The 23,805-nt window shown below is 41.8% G+C and overlaps 1 long non-coding RNA gene across 3 annotated transcripts in view; it reads left to right on the top strand.

The window, feature by feature from the left end:
- The first annotated feature begins 1 nt into the window (after position 1).
- Positions 2 to 23,805, top strand: part of LOC108449326 — a 37,187-nt gene continuing 13,383 nt past the window's right edge. The window contains exons 1-4 of one of the 3 annotated variants that reach the window (XR_001865485.1): positions 8 to 1,341; positions 6,156 to 6,346; positions 9,112 to 9,270; positions 23,580 to 23,793. This is a non-coding gene — a long non-coding RNA (uncharacterized LOC108449326). Of the gene's footprint in view, positions 1,342 to 6,155; positions 6,347 to 9,111; positions 9,271 to 23,579; positions 23,794 to 23,805 lie in introns of all 3 variants that reach the window. The other 2 variants (XR_001865486.1, XR_001865484.1) reach the window with 2 other exon arrangements.

Raw genomic sequence — 23,805 nt, 5'->3', positions numbered from 1 at the left:
AGAAGCATCTCCTGGTCTCTGGCGGGAGGAGAATGCGTTCGATGGTGGTGTTGAGAGATACCTACTACAGTTGGCAGGAACAAGAGAATATTAGTGGAGAGGGGCTGAGTAGGATGAGGAAGAGGCAGTACAGTCTTGCACAGATTAGTAGAACGGTGGATCATGGGCCGAGGCCAATTTTATGAGGTTCAACAAGGCCAAGTGCTGGGTCCTGTACCTGGGTCACAAAAACCCTGTGCAGGGTTACAGGCTGGAGGCAGAGTGGCTCCAAAGCTGCCCAGTGGAAAAGGACCTGGGGACGCTGGTCAACAGCAGCTGAACATGAGCCAGCTGTGCCCAGGTGGCCAAGAAGGCCAATGGCATCCTGGCCTGTATCAGCAATGGTGTGGCCAGCAGCACCAGGGCAGTGACTGTCCCCCTGTGCTTAGCACTGGTGAAGCTGTACCTTGAATCCTGTGTTCAGTTTTGGGCCGCTCACTACAAGAAGGACATTGAGGTGCTGGAGTGAGTCCAGAGAAGGGCAACAAAGCTGGTGGAGGGTCTGGATAGTAAGTTCTATGAAGCTGAGAGAGGTGGGTGTGTTTAGCCTGGAGAAAAGGAGGCTCAGACAAGACTTTACTGCTCTCTACAACTAACTGAAAAGAGGTTGTATAAAGGTGAGGATCAGTCTCTTCTTCCAGCAGCCCCTTGAGAGGCCCAGGGAAGGGGCAGGAGGCAGCCCAGGACACCAGGGTGGGCAGGGAGAATTTGACAGCACACCTTTCACTCCCCACCACTGTATCTTGGCAAGAGCACAGATGCACCTACCAGGTCCAAGCTGATGTAGGGCCAAGGCATAGGCCCAGCTTCCTGGGATGAGGACCCCCTCCTTCACTCTTTTTTTTGTCCCACAAGCAGCCAGAGAGATAACCCTAGCATTGCTGATGCTCTCCAGATATGGCCATGAGAGTGGAAGTCATTCCTCTCTGGCCTCTGGATGCAGGTGATAGTAGGACATGGCTGAGTTGCCACATGCTCTGGCTTGGCATGTCACAGGATGAGCCCATGTGAGAACCTTCACATAACACACACTGAAAGCTAGCAAGGAAAGGAAAAGGTGTGCTGCCATCAGCATGTAGTGAGGACTACCTAGTTTAAGAGGGATTTAAAAAATTTCAGGGTGGTTGAACTCAGACATTAGTATGCACACTTTGTGCATGCAGCAGCACCTCTCCATCACTGCCAGCATTTTTCTACTAAAACCTCGCCCTCCCTCTCCCAAACGCCGAGGACAAGGCACATGGAACTGCTGTCCCACAGGGATGGGGATTCCTACCTTCAGAGACCCCTGCAGAAAAGCAGGTAGGTTGCAGACCCCATTTGAGGATTGATTGTTCCCCCCTCCGAGATAGTGCTGTAGAGCAGGACCACGGCACAGCCCTGCTTGGGGCTAGCTTATGTTAAAGCCAATGGAGCTTTAAAGTGGATGGGGTGGGGGGGGAAGGAAAGGCATGATTTGGTCAGAAAAGAGCATCCTATGCGACAGAGCTCCAGCACTAACACTTGCTGCATTTGTGGTCCCTGTGGCAGTAAAAAGAGAAGGTGGGATTTCCTCAATTTGAGGAACATCCATAGAGCAGCTGAGGCCAGGAGCTCATGATGAAAAGAGAGAAGGTGAAACCTGAGGGATGGTGGGAACTGCAGCTGAGGCTCAGGAAGCCAGACAGGGGGTAATGCAGCACCTAACAAACCCCAGGAACGGCCTGGGCCTCCCTCCAACACCCTGGTTTCATTCCCCTCCTGCAGCTGGGGGAGCAGCTATGGCTTCTCTCCTCAGTCCCCTCCTTGCTTCTCCACTCATTCCTTCTCCCCACATTCCTGAGCTGTCACAGTGAGATGTGAAGGAGCAGCTGGTTTTGAGCTGTTTCCAATGAGCTCCCTGCCCACAAATGTTAAGCTGAGCAGGCAGGTTGGGCTCCAGCTGTCTGGGGACAAAGGCAGCAGTATAGGAGGACCAGAACGGGCCCTCCACCTAAATTTTTTTTTGACTGCTGAGTATGGGAAGGTTAGACTCTGTCTTGGACTCCTAAGATGTTGCTGTATGTGCTACTGCATCCACCGTAGAGTGCCTGTAAGTCCCAACACAGCTGAACTCACAGGCAAGGTCTTTGTTTTCTAGGTACAAACCCACGGAATAAACTAGCAATTGCCACAGGTCATACTCTCCCCTGGAAATGTTTCCTCTCCAAACCAAAAACTTACCCAAGGAACAGATAAGGCTCTATGGCTCTATGCCACACTTGCCAGTAACCTTTCTTTCATGACTTTGTTCAAAGACAGTTTCTTTTTCCTGAGAAGAGCTTAGCAAAAGTATTTTTCTATCGCAGCCTCTTTGAAGCAACGCATGTTGTAACACCTCATGCTGGGGCAAGGCAGGGACCAGTCGTGGGCAGCAGCCCCTGGGGTCCCAGCCAGCTCCCCAGCCTCTGCCAGCCCAAAGCACCCACCACACCCCAAGGAATGCTCCTCCCCTCCCTTACCCTCTCCTCCCCTCCATCTCAGTTTTGCTGTCCTGTCCCACATGTGCTGGGGCTCGGCATCACTTCCAGGTCATCGTTCACCTGCAAGCTGGGGAGTGCCTGGAGGACAGGGGCAATTGCTTTGGCAGCTTCCCTGTGCCTGCCACAACATCAGGCACATGAGAGAATGGCAGCTCCTTCCGGGTTCCACTTTCAGCTGGGATGGCAATTCCCAGTGTTTCACTCTTCACAGCCTCCATCTCCTCAGCCAGGCAGGCTGCAGTTAAGCCACATGCCTGGGCTGGCTCTGGAGCAGAACTGCCCATGCAGAACTGAGACACCACAAGCCCCCATGCCGGCTTCCAGTTCCATATTTGTCCCTCACCCACACATCTGCAGAAGGGAACATGGCACCAGGAAGCACATTGCAGTGGAGAAGGCTGATGATTAAATTCACAACTATTTTCTGTTAGGAAACTCCAACTTTTTCTTCCAACTGCAGCAAGCCTGACTGGGGCTTGCCCCCATGCATTGGGACACACAGGAGAAGCTGGCACGTCTCAGAAGGTGCAGAGCCCCAGCCCTGCTGGCAGGGAAGATCCCAGGACCTGTTCTTGGGTGGTTAGTACCCCAAAGCTGTAAAACCCCCCTCAATTCACAACATTCCATGTGAGCTTCAGCAAAGGAATCACTCCTCCAACAGTCAGTCACAGCACATGCTGGGCTGCACAGTTGGTTGTTTTCTAATACCAAGAAACCACATTAAAAAAAACAAAAGTATATGTTGCAGCCCAAACCAGAACAGTTCCTGTTTCAACCCAACCTGACCAAGTCCCACAGAGGCTGTTCATCCTGAGATAGGCTCTCCCATGAAGAAAGGGGAATCAAAAGCAGGTCAGCCCCAACCTCCCATAGGCATGTTTCCTGGCAGGGGAATGCATGGACAAAATACATTTTAAAAAGAAAAAGGAGAGAGTTAGTTTTTCTCTTCTCCTTAAGCAAAAGAGTTTTTTGCAAGTGTTTTCAACTTTTGGCAACAACCAAAGTTAGATATTTTGGCTGGATACCCTCCACTTGCCACAGCAGTGACACCAGCTCTTTGTCCTGACTTGCTGTGAGCCTGATCTGCCTCTACCAGCTGCCCTGGCCTGGCTGCCCTTGTCCCACCATGGCCCCCATCCATTGCCAGCCAGACATGGTGGCACCATGGAGCAGGTTCTGGAGCCTCCACCCCACTGCTAAGGGCAATCTCTTCCATCAAAGCCCACAGGATGCTTTTCAGAAGCTTGGAAAGCCTGACCGACAGGGTGCTCATCCTCTGCCTTGACCTGTCAGGTTTCCACTGCTCCCAGGCAGAAGGATTTTTTCTTAATTGCTGCCTGCATTTCCTCATAATTTCTTTTATTCCCCATTGCTGGGGACACAGAGCTGCTGCCATTTATCTCCAGAAACATTTGATTTCATTTTTCACTTGCTCCCTCCATCCTTGCCACTTCTGTTCATTTGCCTTTTAAGCAGAGCTCTACCCAAACCTGCACTACATTACTTCTCATGACCCAGATGTTTTACTATTATTTCAGTTCTTCTAAAGTTAACGTGCTCCTAACCCTGTTAGCTTAGAGCACTTGCTACAGACTCAGGAAAACCAGGACTGGGGCAAATCCAATCCAGAAGGGAGCGAAGAAGAAAGCTTACTTTGGGCAGCAGGATCCATCTCGATCCATCGGGTATAGGCATTGGCAAGAGCTTCCTGATACAGGGCAATGCAGTGAAGATTCTATAGGAAAAGGCCTCTTCTGCCTCTCACACTATAGAAGCTGTCCAAGGTCACAGACAACTGCTTTCCTACCTGGCAGCATCGTCTTGGCAGGCCAGCAGGGACAGAATAATCACTCCACCCCCTCACTCCACACTTGCAAGAGGAAGCCAGAGCTGTCATTAATGCAAGACTCTGGAGGACAGCCTGCACACTGTTCAAATGTCCTATTGCAGTGCCAACTGAGCTGGCAATGCCCAAATGGGAAGAAATGGAGAAAACAGTCTCATGAGAGAGCCTTCTACCACCAAGCCAGCTGATCATGAGTAACGGTCCAGCTTCTGCTGATTGGTTTTGGTCACATTGGTTTGTATTTCAGAGATTCTATTGAAGAGGAGTGAATGATATCTAAGTTTTACTAGTAAATGAATGTATAGGGACAGACACACGTCTGTCTCAATATTCATTGTATTTCAGAGGGCAGAGGTAGACTTAACTATCTTTCCTCTGCTTGCAATTGCTGCCTTGTCCAGAGTTGGAACTATCTGACCATGTTAAATTGTCTAATTCAGGAGCAATTCCCATAAATTCCTGATCTTAGACAATATTCCCTAGAAAATAGTTGTGTAAACCAAATGCAAAATGTAACAAGACATTTCCTTGTGATCAGCCCAGGGACATTAATTGTGTCTTTAGTCTGCAGTAGTAGAACATGCATATCTGAAGGTCCAGCTCTGCTGTTCAATCACACAAAAGATACTTTGCAGCTGTATAAGAGAATTTCTTTGGGTTTATTGCTCTTTTAAGTCTCATTAAGGTATTGAATTTTGTGTAATAACACTGTATATATTTCAAATAGCTTGTTTCAAACTTCTGGGGTATTTTTTTCAAGTGATTGATACAGCATTTAAAATAATAACAATAACATTTAAAAAAAAAAGGCAGAGGACTCAGAGATTAGTCCTGTGTATTCTGTAAAGGCACCTGTCTTAAAATACAGATTAAGATAATGCTCCTGCAGAAGGAAGAAAAGTAGGAGAACAAGCAGACTGGCCTGAGTGGTCACTAGACATCAGAAAAACCACCTAGGAAAAAGTGATTACAAGTTCTTTAGTCACAAAAATATATAATTCATAAAGCATCTACTTTTCTAGAGGAGGAATTATGACTGAAAACCAGAACTTCTAATGTCAAATAGCTGACCAAATTTTATTAGAGCCTTTACCAAGCTTTTTTCAGGAAAGCAAATATATATTTTTAAATTTCTGTTAACACAAGAACCCATGCATTGGCTTTCAGATTAATTCAGTTAAAAAGCCAGGGAGACAGAAGACCCAAATCAAATGAAAATCATATTTCCTTAGTTTCAATGCTCACCAAACTTGGGTTTTTTATACATTAATTTGATTTAATTCACACAATTAGAAAACACAATTTTAGAAAAGATTTCATATTCTGCAACCTTTGTAATTATAAAAAGGTTTTTTTCAATCACCTTGAATTCAATCATCTTGATGGCTATGGTGATCACCCCGAAGGTTTAGAGATTTACAGGGCACCTAAAAAAGACTGATTTCCAAAGGATGATAACTCTTTCTTCTTCCTTCCTTCTCTATTATTGTAAAAAGGGGTATACATCCTCAGGTCATTGTAGGAAATAGGGACAAAATAGGTATTTGGTATGAAAGGTTCCTCCCATCTGGCACAAAAACTGTGGAAGTAACCTGATTTTGTTTCTTTAAAATGAAGACTAATGATTTTCCTTTCATTTTGAGATACAGGAATTTGAAGCAGCAAACCCAGCAGCAAACAAAATAGCAAACAGATGAACCATCAGATGAAGAATATTATAGTCTGTCCTCCTTAATGTTCCAGTTCCCTCATCTCTCTCTCCTTTACAGATACTGAGTATGACAGATGATCCTTACAGGGTTGATCTGGCAAATCTGACTGGAAAATTCAGACTACTATGCCTTGGTGGAGGCTCTAAAATTAAGACTTTTGAGAGAGCTGCACACAGAGTGAAATGTCTCATTAAAATTAAATGAGAAAATTATTAGAAACCTGTGCCTCATCAAACATGTTAATGCTGGTAAGTATATATATATATATATATATGTTAGGCTTTATGTATCTGATAGATACAGAGCTTCTCAAAACAGCAATGGCATACATTGATCATAATAGACATGACCATATTCATAATGCCTGTACTTCACAGGAAGCAGCCACATGTCTACTTGCTGTCATGGATTTATAGAAAATCAAGATCATACAAGATGCTGAAAACATGTTCCTTGCAGCCTTATGCATTTTATTGCTTACATTTACTATGTAGCTATGCCTTTGCTGACAGATCTCCACGTGCAAACCACTGTCAAGCTGTTTGTATGACCTCAAGATTTTTTGCCCTGTGCGGTGGTGCACACACCACTCCCCCAGCCCTGGCCACACTACAATCCCCGAAACACTCCCTAGGCCCCCGCCTTGAGGAGGTGCACCTGGAGCTTATCAGGAACACTGCTCCCAGGAACTAGTACTGTCTAATGACCACCTGGACTGTAACAAACAGCCGTGGAAACTTGTTTTTCTTGTCTGAACAACAACCCAAGTGGGATAATACTTTCATTATCAAATTTTCAAAGAAAGTTTCTGACCTGAATTGTGGCCCAGATGGAAGATTACTATGACTAAAGCCACTTCTCTTGTGATCCTAAAAACAGCAGCCCAAAGTGAGACCCTCTGAGCTCTCCCAGACCACAGCAGCTGGGACCAGTGACCTCCCTCTGCCTGGGACAGCTCTCAGAGCCAGTGAACTCTTGAGTTTGCTCTGTGCAGAGGATCACTGAACCATGACGATGGATCCTGGGCTCATACCCCAGCTCCCCGAGGTTCAACCCTGTGCCTGTTGAGAAGATGCAAAGGCATCTGAAATTATTACTTCATTGAACTCAAGGGTAATTTTTCACAAGTACCTTGTACAGACTCTGTCTGTGCATGCAAGTGTGAATATGCTGTAGCAAATTACTAGGAATGTTGCTCACCTAGATTCTTAAGTACTTTAGATTTGAAAGTAAGTTAGGCCTGTAGGTGAGTTACTGTTGTGCTATAGCAAATTCTATATGAATCCTTCGTTAAGTTGTTGATCCTAAGTTACAGATTAAGTGCTGTTAAATTTAAGTGCTGTTAAGGTTAATGGCTGTTGAGCTTTCAGGCACTAACTGTTGGTAAAGGTCAGGCTCAGTTTAGCATGAGGGTCTACTCTAAAACTTGTGACTCAACAGGAGGGTCTTCTGTATTCTTCTTTACCCTTACCCATTCCTATCCTTTTCCTGCCCAACCTCCTCCCCTAAACTTTAAAATTTTTAAAGACTTTAAACTCTTGTTGCACATTATAACACTCACAGTGTTAATAACTTTAAAAAAGTTTTGAACACAATTATATACCTATAATAGTGTTAAAAAAACAACTAAATGTCTCTTGAAAATTACAGAGGCTCATTTTCTTCCTGTAAGATAATATTTTAGAAAGTTGAGATTGTCACACCAGTTTTGTGAGAAAAAAAAATTAAATAAAAAGATACCTATTTGTCTGCATCCACATTTAACTCATATGCTCTCATTTAACCTCTATGTCTCAATCAAATGGTGTAATTAATTGGCTGAACACATTTAGTGCCACTGTGGATTCTTTTGTGGATTATACTGTCATTGAGGAATTGAGATACAAGTCAGTGGTGAAAAGGATTAGCCTGTCAGCTTCAAAGTTCTTAAAGGCAGTGTTTGTTCATGCATAAATGGTAGATGTAAATGACTAGTGAAGAGTTAATGCATGATTAGTAATTCTTATCAACATGCTACAGGCATGAACTGTATGCCTCATGAATAACTACGCCACAACTATATCTATACAAATTGATAAAGAATATAGCTTGACCTTGAAAAGAATCAGGAAGACAGTTATTATTGAGATGTCATTCAATAACACCTTCTATACTTTCTGCCACATAAACACTTTCTAAAGGCACTTATTGCATGCAAAGTGCTATACAAAATTAAGTACCTGTCTTTATTTCCTCTACTTACATAATAAAAAGAAGAGACAGGTGCCTTGTTGGACACATGGCAATTCCATCTGATAAGAGTTTTAAGCACGATTCAGTATTTCTCCTGGCTGACTATTTTGGAAAGGTATCTAGATGTTCCTGAGGACAAAAGCGAGGACAGCATGCAATATCACATTCAGATTTCCTTTTTGCCCACCATAGCATATGTATTCTACCTAAATCACACTGCTGATGTGCTTTACTGTAGTAGTTGCTCTTTACTTAAATTCTTCTTGATTTGCACTCAGTCTGAACAGCTGTCAGCTACCTGCTAGACATATGGTGCCAAAGGCCCGTAGGGCAAATTTCTTACAACCCACAAGATGCTCAGTTGCAGTCTTTGGAACACTTTTAGCATGCTGGCATGGTGTTATAATGAATTGCACCTATCCCAGGCTCCAATTCCAAACTGGACATGAGCCCCAAAACCCCTACCTAAAGAAAACAGATTCTTTCTACCTTTAAGAGACCTATTTCAGCAGAATCTCACTCTAAGGGCTTAGTTTGATTCTTAGTCTAAAAAATTGATATTCTCTATATTTGTGCTGACATATATGTCTGAACTTTAGAATCTGTCCCCTCATCCAGATTTAGCAATTCAGAAAAGGGACACTACCATAGTAATTGAGAGAATGTCTGGGTTTTCACACCAGTGTGAAGGATCCATGCATGTTAAAGGATCTGCCTTAGGAGATCCTAAAAGGCACTCTTAAATTTACCGTGGAATTAAAGCTCTGCTATTTTCTTTCAGAAAATGAGGAGAACTAGCAATGCCTGCCTGCTGATTGTTTGGGTAAGGAGTGAAATGAGGACTGTGAAATGTAGTAGAACCATTACCTGTACAGCAGTGGAAGTCCTGGAGAATGAATGAACTCAAAAAGAAGGACAGGTGCCTGAGGCACCAACGTAGGTATGTGACACACTATTTAAGGAGATATTTTTTGAGAATAGGAATGTTGGACAAAATCAGGCGTTGGAACAATAACTGTTATATGAACCCTCTTAGCTGAGCATACTTCTCAGAGGCTTGAATACAATTAAGCACAGAAGAAAGGCCATGTCCTTCTGGTTTGAAAAACACACTTCAGAGTAATAATAATTATATACTTGGTGCCTAGTTATTACACTTCATGGTTTCTCAGAAATTATCATAGCAACTAATAATTTCCAAAGTAGAAACTTCCAAAAATATGCTACCCAGAAATCCCTGTAGAAATATCCCATTCATCCAAAAAGGACAGTTTGTTATGGAAACAAGTATTTTACACATTATGCCTGAAATGTACAGGGTAAATTACATACCTTACATCAATATTAAAAGTCTAGCACTTCAAGAAACTTCAAGAAACTGTGCTGAACTGCTTATTTTTTTTATTTGAATGTCTAACTGTAAACAGAGATGCAAGAGGTTTTAGTATGGGTGGTCATTTGATATTAAAGAACATAGTGACCTCTTAATGCATCCTTAACATAATTTTCTCTCATCTAAGACATTATCCTTCCTGTCTTGAGGTAAGAGAGACTTATACATGCTAGTGGATCTGACATCAGTGTTGCTGAAGAGAACTATTTTTTATGCTAGAAAAAATACATTCTTATTTCCAGATTGCATCTGATTACTGTTACATTTTTGCCTTTGCATAGGTTCACTGTTATATCAACTCAGGCCAGTCAGCAGAGCCATTCCCTTTAGTGTAATTATTCACATCCTTAAGTGTGTGTTGAAATGATTTTTTTGATTAATGATCTGTATTTTATGTTAGCACTTATCTTGAACATAGCAGTTAAAATCATAGATCCTGCAGTGACTCCCAATGCCAGACTAAATGAAAATATCCAGTTCTGAGCACCTAAAAGATTAGGACTGCGGTTTTTCTGCCCAGACAGATATATTTTGTCAAAGTACCATTCAGTTTTGCTGTATGCAGAATGAATTCAGTAGTGTTCATACAAAGACCATGCAGTCATTAAATATTTGATGAAGATTATCAAATGACTTCATAAAAGCAGCCATGCTACTTCAGACCACTGGGCCCCATAAAACAACATTTTGTCTGCACTGATGGCCACAGGCAGGTGCCTAGGGAAGAGTATGGACAGGACAAGCAGATGTTACTTTTTACCCAAATATCTTTCTAAATTCCAACTGTTTTCAACTCAGGGGATTTCTTAATACCATTGTGAAAGTACATAGACCTTAGTATATTAGAACAAGGGGCACTGCTGCCCTGCCACTCCAAGATTAGGGATAGAATACGGGGAAGCTTGGGTGCAGAGAGGAACTGTCAGACTGCAGAGAAAGTCTGAGACTGGCTGTTGCAACTGTCCAGTCTAGCATTATGGCTCTGCTCCAAGAAATAAATTCCCACAGGGCAGAAAGACTGGGTAGATAATAGCCAGAAATCCCATGGGATTCCCCAATGTCTTTATGACACTGTTTTCTTCTGATTAGCAGTACATGTCCAGAAGTACTTGCCCCAGTTTTTCAATTTTTTCCCTATTTTTCTTGTTTCATAACCTAAACTCAACTCAGATTCACAAATAGAAGTGATTTTCAATCCTTATTCTGATCCTACCCTCCTTCTCCTGTGGTCTGCCCAGTAAGTTTGTGAAGAAAGATCTTAGGTTAGCATGCCAACATCTGGATCCAAACATGCAGACTTCCAGTGAGACAGACCAGACAGTAACTATTCTGCTTTCCAGTGACTAGGAGAATGAAACTCTGAATCTGCCCTGAGCACATCTCAGAGAGGAGCCTCTAGAAGCTGTTTTCCATCTCATTAGAGTCCCTTGCTGCTGGATGTGCAGCTCACCAGCAAAAGGCCACAGAATCTGCTGAGACCACACTTACGAAGGACCTGGTCAATCTCTTCATGACTGGCATGTGAACCAAAAGCTGAGACCAAGTCATGGGATCATATACCAACATAATGAACCAGTAAAGATGTCAGCAAACTGGACAGTGACTTTAGGGACAGCCACTGTAGTCGCTATATATAGCTGGTAGCAGCAAGGATAGCAGAAGTGTATCTCTAATGGGTTTTACAACATTTATAACATTAATGTTCACCAGTACCCAGGGAGGCCTCTTTTCTGATGGCTCATCTCATCTAGCTCCTTACAGCCAGTGAGAATCTGGAGGGTCTTAATTACTGACATTATTTACTGGTTACTTAATGGCCTAGATACTGAGGGTGATGTTTTCTGATGGAAAGGTGATAGTATAAATAAAATACATCTGAGGCAGATAGTCTCAAAATCACACAAGGAATAAATACTATCAGTGCTGCAGTTGCACTCCTCAGCTATGAAACTCAGGAAAAATAGATTACAAGAGACATTTTGCTGCCATTCAGCCTCCTTTTGAATGTTTTGCCATGCTGCAGTGGTATGCTACAGTATGGTGTGATGCAAACACAGCATCTTGCTGTCCAGAGCAGTTTCATGCCTTTCCATCTATAGATCTCAGGCACATACCCCAAGCTGTCTGACCTCAGATTGCTTGGACCTTGTCTACCACACAAGCTGTCCTTGCTTTACTCTCTGCTTCAGTCACTATGATCTCACTATATTCCTCTCTCTATTCCTATTATGGAGTTTCCAGTCCAGCCTCTCAGCACCCGCTCTAATCTAATCTTAATGACTACTGTCAGCCTATCCAATCCCACTCTCTGAGTCTTGCTTGAGGGCCTGAACACTAATGCAGAGCATGTGGGAGATATCAGGGCTCTCTCACCCATTGCCAGCATGGGGGACTCAGTTCCAAACTGCCTGGGTGGGCTCATCAGTGAAGCCTCGACTGGAATTAAGGACCTCTAGATAAAACAGTTTTAGACAACAGGCATAAAGGAGATGAGTTACACTGCTTAAGTTAGATGTTTAGGCTGGCAGTCACAAACTAGGAAGGTTGAATGGTGATTGAACAGCACTGGGCATTAGAAACACTGCCTAGGGGAGAGGGAACAAACTGTGGTGTTATATTGAGGTAGGAGCTGATGGTAAGGAGGTTGAATTAGCACTAATAAGGTTCGAACTAGACCACATTTCCTTGTTTGCTTATGCTGAGATAGACAACACAACCCAACCTTACTAAAGTCAAATGATTTCACTCCTGCGTTATTCACTTACAGTGCAGGCCAGTGCGCTGTCAGCGAATGGTTGCCTCGGTGTGTTTTGACAAGCCCATATTGTATGCTTCTTAGCACCTCATCTTTTAGGTGTACACAATTTGATGAAACAAATATGGTATGCCCTTTCCCTTTCTAGAATTTCACATTCCTCTTTTGCTCTCTTGGCATGATAGTTGAATAAAATTGAACCAGCATCAGGTTCACAGTTCCAGCAGTGTCTTGTTTCCTGTCTTTAAATATGTGGCTAACTTCACAAATACTATTAATCAGATTAATAGCAATTCTCTGAATTTGCAGATCAGTAGCTAGGTTAGTCACTCCAAAAATGAAGTGACTTCCTTTTTTTATGGTCTTATTAAAATTACTTCAAGTACTGTACCCTTTGCATAAAATGGATATAAGGGTACTTATATCCAGTAACAATAACTCTGCTGTTTATTTTATTAAATATATCAAAATTAACTGAACAGTTCCCTTTAGTAAGTACCTTGGCTTGGAGCTTTGCAGAGATATAGATCACAGCAAAACATAGAAATCTTGAGATGATCACTGTGATTTGCTAAGAATGAAAAAGATGTAACTGATATTACTCTATGCAACACGTTATCATTATCTCTGAAATGCTCCAGTGAATTTTTTCAACAAACCAAACAAAAAAAGAGACCTGATGACTTCTTCAAAAGCATGGACAGCCCTTGCTCAGCCACAGTTAATAAAAAAAAAATCCCTTTTAGTACATGTATTTTTGTACACGTGAACCAGGACTTCGTGCTCTAGTTATGGAATATTTTTGTCAGTATAGATTAAAGGATTTTTAAATTGTTTTTCTTGTCTTTCAAAACAACTTTGTTGCCAGTCAGCTATTTACAGTACAAGTTCAGAGCAAGAGTTTTGTTATTAAAATGGTGGGAAATAAACAAATGCAAACATTAAAGTGTAAAGAAATGTAACCAAAACCTTTTATTAGCTTAGCCAGAAAAAAGGTCACATAAAGAAATCTTAATTTAAAAAATGTATTTTTTCTGTAAAACTAGACACTGATGTTTACTGATGATTCAGTCCAAATACGAGTTGCATGTGCAATTTGATTGACAAAACACCTCGCCCACACCTCGGCCTGCTCTGACCACAAGTCAATTGTGTGGAAGGAGATCCAGCCATCCAAAGCAGCCCCAACTCTGTCCACCCAGGCATCTCCCATCCAGATCTGCTGGGAAACAGTGCTGCTGGTCACTGATGTTTAGCAAGAGATGATTGCTAGCTCTGCTAGCACTGCTTTCTTCCTCTGTCAAAGGGGAAAGCCACACAAAGCTAAGCTGTTTGACTTTGCCTTGGGACAGAGTTGCAATCCTCATATATCCCAGCAGTGGTTTCAGCTCAGAAGTGAGGTCAGGTTTTGTCATTTCCTGAATGAACTCAAACCCTGCCTGGGATCTGATTTAGACAGTAAGGAAAAAAGAAAAAAAACCAAACCAACAAAAAATCAACTATGGGGTGTAGGGGGAGGGAGAAGGGAGCACATAAAAGGAAAAAAAGGAGAAAAAAGAAAAAATGGAAACAAAGGGGAAAGGGGCAAAGGAAAAAAAATCAGTCTTCCCAGACCAGACCCTGGAATATAAATGGAGCCCCTATACATGCCCTTTTTCCCTTGACTTGATAACTGAGGCTATCCACATCGATGGGGAGAGAGTCTCCCCAGTCCTGTCTGTTTGTTTGTTTGTTTTCTGAGATGAGCTAGCAGGGAAATTCCTATTAGTATTTTCTTTACTAAATCTCCCCAGGACTTCCATGAGATTCACCTTGTTTTCACTGCCTTGGTGAGCATTAAGTCTTCAAAAGCCATTACTGTCAGTGTGTCATAAGAACAGCATCTTGCTGGAGAAAAAACTTTAAGTCTTACCTTTCCCATAATACATCTGTCCATAGATTCTTGCTCTCCTTAAGAAGCTCAGGAATTTCCTTGGTTCTGACCAAGTATAGATCTCCATTCATGGGTATGAACCAGGCTGTGATTTGGGCTTCACTCTTAGGCTGCTGCAAATTGAAGACATTCTTTAGATGTGTGGTTCCTGACTGGTGGCTGAAGTGAAAATCCTATTTTAAAGGACACTAAGGTGTTGCACTGACATTACTAAGTGGCACAGATATGTTGTATTTCTGTATGGTCTTAGGACTGTGTATGTCTTTTTCCAAAGAATTATATTTGTGCAAATGTCTGTCTGTAGGCACGCACTGCACACGCATGAAGAGGTAATGCTGCAAGTGAGGTGAGCCAAGGGCACTCTGATAAGTGGCTTCAACCTTGGTTCCACCAGGGGAAAAGCCATTTCCCAGCACGGCAGTCACACACTCTGGCACATCCTGCAAGACTCTAATTGTAAGTGCAAGGCATATTCGACCCCCCTGGTACTCTAAATAACAAATGTGCAGCTATTCTTCCCCCAGAGCAAAACAGTCATTTTGAGTTAACTTCACATTAGCCATTTAGTGTCAGTAAAAGAAAATACCAGCTCTTTATCTGTTTCCCCCAAGACTGTGGGATATAAGTAACCTATTAGCATCCAGCCAGAATGGGTTTATGAAAGGCAGGTCCTGCTTGACCAGCCTGATCTCATTCTCTGACAAAGTGACCCACTTGGTGGATGAGAGAAAGGGTCTGAATGTTGCTGACCTGGAATTCAGTAAAGCCTTTGACACTGTTTCCCACAGCATTCTCCTGGAGAATCTCGCTGCTCACAGCTTGGACGGGTGCATGGTTCTCTGGGTAAAAAACTGGCTGGATTGGCTGAACCCAGAGAGTGGTGATGAATGGAGCTCCATCCAGCTGGCAGCTGGTTACCAGTGGTGTTCTCCAGGGCTCAGTATTGGGGCCAGCCCAGTTTAATATCTTTATCAATGACCTGGACGAGGGGATCGAGTGCACCCTCAGTCAGTTCACAGATGACACTAAGCTGGGTGTGAGTGTTGATCTGCTGTAAGGTGGGAAGGATATACAGAGGGATATGGACAAGCTGGCTCATGGGCCGATTTTATGAGATTCAACAAGGTCAACTTCTGGATCCTGCACCTGGGTCACAACAACCCTGTGCAGGGCTACAGAATGGGAGCAGAGTGTCTGGAAAGCTGCCCAAAAGACTCTGGGGCTGCTGGTAACATCCAGCTGAACATGAGCCAACGAGTGCCCAGGTGGCCAAGAAGGCCAATGGCATCCTGGCTTGGATCAGCAATAGTGCAGCCAGCAGGACCAGGGCAGTGACTGTCCCCCTCTACTCACAGCAGGTGAGGCCACACTCTAAGTCCTGTGGCCAGTTTTGGGCCCCTCACTACGGGAAGGACTTGGAGGTGCTGGAGTGTGTCTAGAGAAGGGCAATGGAGCTGGGGAAGGGTCTGAGGTACAAGTCCTATGAGAAGCAACTGAGGAAGCTGCAGATGTTTAGCTTGGAGAAAAGGAGGCTCAGAGGAGACCTTATTGCCCTCTATAACCACCTGAAAGGAGGGTGTAGTCAGGTGAGGGTCAGTCTCTTCTCTCAAATAACAAGCAACAGGAAGAAGAAACAGCCTCAAGTTGTGCCAGGGGAGGTTTAGATTGGAAATTAGGAAATTTTCTTCACAGGAAGGGTTGTGAAGTTGCCCAGGGAATGGTTGACTCACCATCCCTGGAGGTATTTAAAAGACACATGGATGTTCAGTGGTGAACTTGGGAGTGCTGAGTTAATGGTTGGATTCAATAATCTCAGAGGTCCTTTCCAACCGAAATGGTTCTATGAAGTGTACCACAGCTAATGGTTTTCTCTTTAAAGTTACTGCAGCCACACTGAATTATATGTCAGGAAGATAGTCACAGTCTTTATGAATACTGTCTTCTTGATAGATAACCAAGAGACACATTAATTTCCTCCAGCACTGTTTCTCAGTGAAAAAAACCTAGCTGTGCACAGGCACTAGCTTAATTTTGAATTAATTTTCAAAAAGTTTGTTTGGAATTCATATTAAAGTTGGGAAAATACGTTCTTTTGGTCTACAAATGTTTACATTCTTTGTTTTACACAGAAACTGTCGCTATCCTGACACCAAACTAATTTTTCTTAATGGACTCAATCCACTGTCAGCAAAATCAATGAAGTGCATTTTTCATCAGTCTTAATGGGATCTGGAAAAGGGCCCATGTTTCTAAATAAAGCCAAATACTGGGCTGATTCTGTATTCTGTTATACCCATGCAAACTGGAAATCAGCCAGTTGGCAACTTCTTTTTTCTTTCCTTCTCTTTTGTGTTTTTCAACTGAAAAAAAATCCCACTTTATTAGGGTGAAAAAGGTAGAAGCACAAGATGACAAGGATGAAACTGCAATTCCCTTTTCAAGTGATGTAATGCTTGATTTGTATGCCTCAGTTCAGAAGGAGATTTGTAAATTACCCAAATTTCAGCATCTTGAATAATTTGCAGCAGTGTTGGGGTTGATCTGACTTAAATGTGGCTGCCCACATACTCAAAGAGCCTTTTCTATTGCTGACTATTGGCTGAGTATAACAACACTCAAACAATATTTCTTATGTGGCACCTATATACAAGGCAGGCGAATGTAAAGTAAAGCTATCACATCTGTTCTGCTCACCCCTTGTCCGTGGAGACTTTCTTCATTTATTTGCTTTGGCAAAGTAAAGAGATTTTTGCACAGTCTCTGGCATCTCCATGTATGTAAAGATATCATAACACAATCCCAGAATTTGACAAACAGGTGGATTATGACAGTGGCTTAAACAGCATACAGCTTTAAAAGCAAGAATGACAGTCTGCTTAGTTTTCAAATAATGGCAGTTTTCTAAACAATTCCTCACACATAAAAATGGCAGAAACCCCTCTGTGGCCGAGAACATGGTTGCCAATGACCTCATTACAGTTACCTCAGAAAATAGGAAAAGACAGTGCAGTACCTGGTAAAATTCCTTTCTCCTCTATTCTCTGCCAAAATTGCTTCTCATATTTAGGAAATGTTTAGCTCTCATGTTTTAGATCTGGAAAGCTAAATAGTAACTTTCCCTGCTTTATAAACTGTATGAGATTAAATCATTCGCAGCAGACAGATAAAGTGTAGTTTCAATACCTCTCCTTCATTCTCTGAGTTTGTCTTTGAAAAGGAGGGTGATTGCCATAAAAAACCTCACAGGAAAATAATGGCACTTATGTACTCTGTTTTGTTGAGTATCTACCATATATGAAGAAAGAGAGATCCTTTTTGCCTGTGTCTTGGATAATGTGCAGCTTATACAAAGAGGAATGGTTAAGACTTTAAAGAAACCACTATCTACAGGAAGAAAAATGAATATGGTAGAAATCACAGCTAAAATGCAAACTGGTGTGGGAGATTAGCAGACAGAGAAGAGCAGGCCTCCAAGGCAGGCAGGCACTGATTAATCTTGCAATCCTTTCACTTGGCAAAGAGCACAAGCAAATACTTCCTTCCATCCTTAAGGACATATGACCACCAACAGATTCTACCTGTATTGTTCTGCATTTATCTGTTAAAGTGTTCTCAAAAAAAAATATGATAAGGTCCCATTTTTAAGCAGGAATAAATGAAATAAAATAAAAGTACAGCCCTAATTCTTCTATCACTACTACATTCCCCACTTTTGAGCCTGCAGGTTACTCCTGTTGATGTCCATAAGCATTGTATCAGTAGAGCAACCAGAAAGAGTATACACAGAGACCTGTTCTTTAACACCTTTCACAACTGCAGCCATCCTTTTGGAAGAACAGGTAGTGTTAAAGAAATCCATGCCTGCTCACAATGCCATTCACCTGCCTCCACTGTTGAAACTTGGACCTGCCTATGGCCAGTGGGCAGTCCCCATCTTCTGCACAGGTTCAGTTCAAAACTTGCAGGCTCCAGTGGACACAATTGCGTCATTTCAAAGACAAACACAGACACATTTTAATAGTTTGGAAAATGTGACTGTGCAAGAGGCTCTGCTGTAATGCTTGGTAGAGACTTACAGGGTCAGAGCATGTTCAATGAAGTTCCTGGAAATTTTTGTTTTAGTTGTGTTTCAAAGGCTATAATAATTAAATAAGCAGCACAAACATCAGTATGATCAATACGAAATCAGTTATGGATTATTTTTCTCTCCTTGGGTATTAATCATTAGTTGGATAAACCTTAGAAGAATAGAATACATACCTTTCCCAAGAAGCAAATGAGAAAAAGCTTTGATAGAAACACAATTTAGAAATACTTTACAGAATACCTATCTATAGGGCTGCAGGCTGAGGGAGACATTCTCAGGCAGTTGTCATTATGGTGATATGTCTTTGGCCTCCAAAATGGGAGTTTACCAGTTCAAGTTACCAAATTTTCTGACTTCTATCTTGAATGGAATTCAAGAGAAACTAGACCCCAATTAGAGATAAGTCCTACTTAGTCAGAAAGCACTATTGTTTGGGCTGTCAGGCTGGCTGATGGATTTTCTCATGTACAAGAGTTATGTTTCATCAGCTAGTTTAATTCTTACAGTGACAATTTAATACATTTAATTTAATACAGTTTTTAATAGTGTTTTTTGTTGTGGTTTTTGGGGTTTTTTTGACTCACTAACTGGATTTATAACCTATTTCTTTTGCTCAAAGTTAAAAACATTTTGCTTGCTGCTAGGCCTGAGTTTGGCTGCACATGTTTAATACACAGTACATATTTCATCAACACATGCTCCATCTCTTTGTTATTTGGAGCATTACACTTATCCTTTCCTGATAATTAACCCTCCGTACCTCTTGTTTTCCATGGTAAAAAAAAGAAAGTGATGAATGATGCAAGGCCCCACCAGTGACAGAACTTTTCTGTATGGAAGTACTAACTCATTCCAGTGCTTTCTAAGATATGAGGCAACATTTTAAAAGGCACACAAATAATTTGGCTAGATATTTTTTGATTTTTTTAAAGATTGCATTGTGATATATACCTTATGATATGGTATTTTTATTTAACATGATTTGATTATTTTCTTTATTCAAAAGCTTAAGAATTCTGGAAATGAGCTTCTATTGATACGGGAATTCAAAGTGTCTTTTAGTATATATTTTACAGATTAGTTTAGATCACACTCTCAGAAAAAAAAATAACTGTTCGATGCTTAAATTCTATTAGAATTAGTTATGTTTAAATAAAAAACCAAGGTCACTTCTCTCACACGTGCACTTTAGAGATGATCCTTGGCATAATCTATGAATTTATATTCATTGAAAGTGGTAGATAAAAGTACAATCTCAGATTTTTGTAATATTAGAGTGTGGCTGACTTTGTAACCCTGATAAATAGTGTTGTTTGTAGAGCAGTCCATCCTAGTATTCATTATTGGTCTTGACCACAGTATCATAGAATACCTTGAGTTGGAAGGGACCCACAAGGATCACTGAAGTCCAACTCCTGCCCCTGCACAGGACAGCCCCAAGAATCACACCATGAGCCTGAGAGCACTGTCCGAATGCTTCTTGAACTTTGTCAGGCTGGTGCTGTGACCACTTCCCTGGGGAGCTGTTCCAGTGCTCAACCACCCTCTGGGTGAAGAACCTTTTCCTAATATCCAACCTAAACCTCCCCGGCACAATTTTAGGCCATTCCCTTGGGTCCTGTCAGTGGGCATCACAGAGAAGAGATCAGTGTCTGCCCTTCCTTTGCCCCTCCTGAGGAAGTTGCAGACTGTGATGAGGTCTCTCCTCAGTCTCCTTTTCTTCAGACTGAACAGAGCAAGTGACCTCAGACACTCCTCATACAGCTTCCCCTCAAGGACCTTCACCATCTTTGTTGCCCTCCTTTGGACACTGTCTAATAATTTAGTATCTTTCTTATACTGTAGCACCCAAAGCTGCCCCCAGCACTCGAGGTGAGGTCACCCCAGTGCAGAGCAGAGCGGGACAATCCCCTCCCCTGCCCTGCTGGCGATGCTGTGCCTGATGCACCCCAGGACACGGCTGGCCCTCCTGGCTGCCAGGCCACAAAGACTCACATTCAACTTGCCAAGGACCCCCAGACCCCCAGGTCCCTTTCTGCAGAGCTGCTCTCCGGCCTCGTGTTCCCTTGGTGTCAAGCATAAGTTTTAGTCTGAACCAAAATTCAGAGAAAGTCCCTGAGGGGCTTCAGGGAAATTTTGCCTGGAGTTCTTTATGAGCAAGTCCCAAAGGAACATCGTGAAAGGAGGATGTGAGAAAAATGAATATTTGCCAAATTCCCATAACTACTTTCTTAAATTGCACATATTCCTGATATCCGTGCACAAGTACTCTGCATTTCCTTAGTCTTAGTATTGAGCTCCTGTATCGTGTTTACAAAAGTAATTATTATTTGCTTTCCAGTCCCAAAAGAAGAAAGCATCAATCTCTCAGGCAGGTTCTTCCCTTATACAAGAAACACCAGTCACACGAAGCCTCATGAAAAGTTACCATAAAAGCTAAAAACAAACAAGGATTTCTTAAAAATGCAATTGCTCAATATACCCAGAACTGCCAGCTGCAGTTTCCTCTTTAGGCTATTGACTTCATAACCTTACCCAACCCTTCAGAAATTTCCTGGTCAACAAGATTTTTCGGAAAAAACAAACAAAACAAAACCAAACCAAAAAAACCCATTGGTTTGAATTAATTTCCTGAAGACTGAATTACTTCATAAGAAGTCAGACTAAACAATTGTAAAAGTTACTAAAAGTAAACCAGTTTATCACTGTAGAGCAATAAAGGTAAATAAGCAGACAAGAAAGCTTGTTGGAAACTACCTCTTTAGACAACTATCTTGAAAGAATATTCAGATATCCTCTGAATATTTGTTTTTCTGTATTGGAAGAAAAGGTAGTGCAATGCATTTTCTTTATTTTTTTATTTAAGTACAGGCGTAAGAGTAAGTAGGAGTAAGATTTCAGACTAAAATGGTAAATTCTTGTGAAAGTTTGGGTCATGGTTATTCCTTCTCTAACTGAATAATATATTTACGATTGTGACTATTTAAACTTGTAAAAGTGATTCTCTATGTAAAAGCATGAAGTGCATTTTTAGCAAGTGTATTTAAATCAGAGAAGTAACATATTTTGTGAGAATACCTTTGCTCTGCGTTTACTGCTGTTAGCATATTCCTGTCCTCAGTAGTGACCTCGGTGGGACTACTTACATGAACCAGTTCACATACACAGCCTGTATTAGGCTGTTCTATGAGTCTGTAAGAAACACAGCCCCAACTCACTCTAGTTATAGTTTTTTTATAGATTTCAAGGAAAAACAGGAATTAACAAAGAAGTGTCCATAGGATTGTTAAGGATTAAATGAGAAAGTTGGGCTCCCATCTAAATAAGGATGCTGTTATATTTTTGTTTACATAGAAACTTGAACGACTGGTCTGGCTGCAGTCTATCTTATGTGCTGTAAGGCATGTGATACAAATCTTATCCATAATTTCAGACCTAGGTCTTATGAGGTACAGTGTCTATATGAAACAAGACAGAGAAGTTACCTTTAGGTTAAAATATGTAAGTGACTTTTAGTTCTTTAAGGAACACTGGCAACTCACATGTTCTGCTTTCAAGATTTCAAAACTATAAACTCAACCAACTGAAATCTGACTTTTTTAAAAAGACGTGTATAAAATAAAATTTGCCATTAGAAATGCTTGTTACCCAAAATATCTGCAAGAGCATTATTTTCTTTCAGCAGAGGCTTACCGACTTTCAGTCATGGAAGAAGCCTCTACTGCTGCATAGCAATGGGATAGAAAATGCACCATCATACTGTGCTGAAATTCTAATGAAGACCAAGGATCTTTTGTCTTTTTCTATTTTAGTAGGCTTTTGGAGGGATTGCAGAAGAGCCAGCCACTCTCTTGTGGGCTTCATAGAAAGCTGAGAGAGCATGATGCAGAACTTCCTTCTTCTCCAGAGGCTTGTCTGTGAGAATGCCGATGTGGAAAAGCATCAGTCCTGCTCTTGGCTCCATGCTCAAAGCCACATACGAGCAAGTGCAGAAATACTCACTTTCAACCAAGTGTTACTAACTGCTGTTAAGTTTGGGGTTTTTCCCTTTTTGTTTCACTACTCAAGTTTGCTGCCTCTTATTTTGCTTGAGAGAAAAGTTAGGATGTTTCTAAGAACAGAAAATATTAATTAAAATAAACGTAAGGCAAGACCCTACCAGCAGCTTTCAAGCCAAACCGAAGGCTAGTGTGTGCATTTCTATTTAAGTGCATGCCTTGTTCTGATTCTTGCTGGGTTTCACAGTTGCAAACTGTTTGGTATGCTTAGAAGACCTTAAAGTAGATTACTTAAGAGAGGTAAAACCTCACTCACTTTTTCTACATTTTCATTTAAACAAATATTTGACATTGTGGTTTCAGAATAAGAAGCAGTTTATTCCTGGTATTTCACAACCGACATAGCTAGTGGCTCTTTCTGACTTCTCATTTCTCTCCTGACAGCAGGGATGGCTGCAGAGTCATCAACCCTGACAGTGCTGAGCGAGCTAGAATAGGTGCTGCTCCTTAGAACACATTTTGAAAAATTTTTGTTTTTCTTGAAACCTTAAGGTGGTTTTTTGTTTCTTCTGCTTTGACAGCCTGTTGCAACCTCTCTTCCTACTCGCCACAGGCATTTGTTTATAGCTTTTCCACCCATCCAAAGTATAAGGAAATTACTGCCCTGAAAGCTGGAAGTTGTGCTATGAAGGAAAAAAAAGTATTATTTTCCTGACTGGAAGTGACTGTAGCCAAGAACAACACAGATTCCTCTGGTGCCGTGTCTGTCACCAGCAGTCATGCTCCTTCCTATACCATGATAAGTGCCTTGTGTGTTTATTCAGAACTGTTTTATATATGAACAGTTTATATATGAACTGACAAAGTCAGAGGGGCAGCACTGGCTGTGGGAGGTCATGGAGGGATTTCCAGGTAGACCAGACTGGACTTGAATGAACAGGAGCAAGCAAATGTTACACAACCACAATTTTTCTAAAATCATTTTAGCAACACAGGAGAACTTTGGCAGTCCTAAGGCATTTAGTCAGTCAACATTTCTATAAACAAGTACATAATTTAATTTTAAATGTCATTTCATTCCAGGGGTCAGTTTCAGGTTGCTGTCACACAGGCCTCTTCCTTGGGGAGATTTGTCCAAGGGTAACCTCTGAATACACAAGAAGCAAAAGAGGACAAAAAACTCAGTCAATTCCAAAAAGAACAGTCCTGGTTTGAATAGCAAGCAATGAATGAAGGAAAGACCAGGACTTTCTTTTAACAGTGATGGACTGAATGGCAAGCCTTGTTCTACAACGAGGTAAAACATTCC

This window comes from Corvus brachyrhynchos, unplaced genomic scaffold (genome assembly GCF_000691975.1).
Source record: "Corvus brachyrhynchos isolate BGI_N302 unplaced genomic scaffold, ASM69197v1 scaffold249, whole genome shotgun sequence".
Classification (NCBI taxonomy): Eukaryota; Metazoa; Chordata; class Aves; order Passeriformes; family Corvidae; genus Corvus; species Corvus brachyrhynchos.
Note: the sequence above shows the minus strand (reverse complement) of the source record. Positions and strands in the feature narration are given on the sequence as shown.